Source organism: Bombyx mori, chromosome 2 (genome assembly GCF_030269925.1).
Source record: "Bombyx mori chromosome 2, ASM3026992v2".
Classification (NCBI taxonomy): Eukaryota; Metazoa; Arthropoda; class Insecta; order Lepidoptera; family Bombycidae; genus Bombyx; species Bombyx mori.
The window spans coordinates 5,275,556-5,278,573 of NC_085108.1; the positions used below are offsets into that span (position 1 = coordinate 5,275,556).

Below are 3,018 nucleotides of genomic sequence, written 5' to 3' on the forward strand. Positions count from 1 at the left end.
GAGAATAATACTGCCTATTCTCCGATGAATCCTGTAATTTTCAGTTTAAGACTGCCACGGGAACATATGGCCACTGCTATTCGAAAAGTACACAGACTTTAAAAATACGAAAACTTCTCAGTTTTTATTGATTAAACCATAGTCTTCTCGTCTTGTATTGTCACGCTGCTCCTACACTGCTATCTATACTATACTATATAATACTGTCCTGCAGCCCACAGATGTCTACTTCTAGATATTGGGCCCCAAGCCTCGCCACAATGAGCGCTCCTGCGATGTCAACATCCAGCGGATTCCCACGACAGGTCATAGGTCCACGTTGTAGGAGACCTACTACGTCCTAAACGACTCCTTCTTCAAACTCTATTAACTCCTTGCGTCAATAATCCTTAATGCCGAGGGTCATGAGGCCTCATTAGGCTTTCTTGGAAAAATACCCATGGTGGGATCCCGCGTCCTTACACGGCAGTGCTTTTTCTTTAAGGCCGCTGAAGTCTTATTTGGGGCAATTAACCACCGCCAGACTTTGACCAGTCTTTGACCAACCAGGCTTTGACTGTTTTACGGTGGAAAGGACGAACTTCAACTCAACCCTTCTCTTTTCCATCCGGGCTTGGGACCGGCATTGGCAGAGTTACTCTACTAACCAAGCAATTCATTAAATGAAATCTAAAAACATCTTTATTTGAAACAATGCAATTGCAAGATTGATCACGGAATGTATTTGAAAAGTCAATAAAAAAATTCGGGAGGAGTTTTTAAAGAGAAACAGATTAAGGAAGGTCTGAGCTGAAGAGTACCACTTAGTAGTTCTCTAAAATTACCTGACCTTTGTTCTCTGTTAAATGTGGGAATTACAGAAAGAAATACGTCAAATAATATAATTAATCACTGTTTTCCCGACTTTTGTTCAAAATCGTGTGTGTGTGTGTTTAATAACACGATGTGTATTTTCACAGGGTAATGAATATTTTTAGAGCCTCCTTGTAAATATTATTACTGGCTTTAAACTAGTTAACGTTTGCAAAAACAGTCTCGCCCCCGGGTGGACTCGAACCACCAACCTTTCGGTTAACAGCCGAACGCGCTAACCGATTGCGCCACGGAGGCGATGGACCTTCTCTTGGATAAATAGCACCGCTGTCAGAGGAAACACTTCCCTATAAATATAGTAATTTGGTCCAATTTCAATTGGATAATGGAAGTACAAAAATAGTCTCGCCCCCGGGTGGACTCGAACCACCAACCTTTCGGTTAACAGCCGAACGCGCTAACGATTGCGCCACGGAGGCGATGGACCCTCTGTTGGATAAATAGCACCGCTGTCAGAGGAAACACTTCCCTATAAATATAGCAATTTGATCCAATTTCAATTGGATAATGGAAGTACAAAAACAGTCTCGCCCCCGGGTGGACTCGAACCACCAACCTTTCGGTTAACAGCCGAACGCGCTAACCGATTGCGCCACGGAGGCGATGGACCTTCCCTTGGATAAATAGCACCGCTGTCAGAGGAAACACTTCCCTATAAGTATAGTAATTGGGTCCAATTTCAATTGGATAATGGAAGTACAAAAACAGTCTCGCCCCCGGGTGGACTCGAACCACCAACCCTTCGGTTAACAGGCGAACGTGCTAACTTACTGCGCCACGGAGGCGATACAAACAGACAACCAAATCGCTAGATTAGCTGTGTGATGTTAGCCTACAATAGCACCAGCCCATGCTCTTGAATAACGGAAAATGACTAAGACTAACCGGAGAATAGGCAGTGATATTGGCTATTATATGAACACGTTACATGACATGACTGATTCGGTAGCGCAATAATTAGCGCCGCTGACTGTTACGCTGAGGGTCGTGGATTCGATTCCCACATCAGCCAAACATTCGTGTGATGAACTAATTTGATGAACTATCTATTGATTTGATGAACTATCTAAATCTATATCTATGTCAATCTCTGGTAGCCATAATACTGAGGGTCCTAAATTGGGCCCCGATGACCGTACTTTTTTTTTTATTACTAACGATCACGCAACGCTAACTGGTCCCGTGCTAAGTCCGTAAAGAACTTGTGTTACTGGTACCAGATAACGGAAATAAATGTAAGATTTTTATTATAAACTTACATATATATAATATACATCCATAACCCTGGAAAAGACATTTTATGTTTATCATACAAATCTCTTCCATTGGCGGGATCGAACCCGCGACCCCCTTGTGTAGTGACCATGTCACTTACCACTACACCAGACGGCCGTAAATGGTTTGATCTCAGTGATTTGTTATTTCTTCTTATCATTATGGTACGATCGCCAATCGACATTAACTGGTAGTGGGACACATTGTAAGCCCACACATGTGAGTGGCATCATCCTACCCTTTATCTGCCGCAAAACATTCCTCATTCCGGTTCATCAAGTTGGTTTCGGTTCAAAATATAACTCATGTTCTTACAATTCGAGACTTCGATCAGATGTGTCAAGGCGGATGGTAGCTTTCACGTTGTGAAGACTTTCACCCATTTAGACAATACAAAGATGAGAGACAAAGATGATTTGTTTTTTATATATTTATTACTTAGGTAGGTGGACGAATTCACGGCCCACTCGGTGTTAAGTGGTCTCCGGGACCCATAGACACTTACGACAAAAATGCCGCCACCTACCTCGAGACATAAGTTCTAAGGTATCAGTTTTTACAGTACAACGGCTGCCCCACCGTTGAAACCGAAACGCGTTATTGCGTCACGGCAGAAATAGGCGGGGTAGTGGTACTTAGGTACCCGCGCGGACTCACGGGACGTCCTACCACCAGAAGAGCCCAATTAACCTTGTCTCAAGGGGTTACCGGTTACCCACAAATACTAAGTTACTGTCACAGAAATCTGAAACTCATTGTGAAATAGTTTACGTCATACTTCGAATCCGAACACATGATTGTGAATCCCACTGTTGATACCAAAATATTTATGCAAATTAATCAAACTTACGTGTTTCATTTTCAATTACA

The 3,018-nt window shown here is 42.7% G+C and overlaps 2 non-coding genes across 2 annotated transcripts; both read right to left on the reverse strand.

Annotated features, from left to right (window-relative positions):
* Positions 1-1,036: 1,036 nt before the first annotated feature.
* TRNAN-GUU (transfer RNA asparagine (anticodon GUU)) lies at positions 1,037-1,110 on the reverse strand. The gene has a single exon. It is a non-coding gene; the product is annotated as a tRNA-Asn (tRNA).
* Positions 1,111-1,401: 291 nt separating this feature from the next.
* Positions 1,402-1,475, reverse strand: TRNAN-GUU (transfer RNA asparagine (anticodon GUU)). Its single transcript has one exon. It is a non-coding gene; the product is annotated as a tRNA-Asn (tRNA).
* Between the last annotated feature and the right edge of the window lie 1,543 nt (positions 1,476-3,018).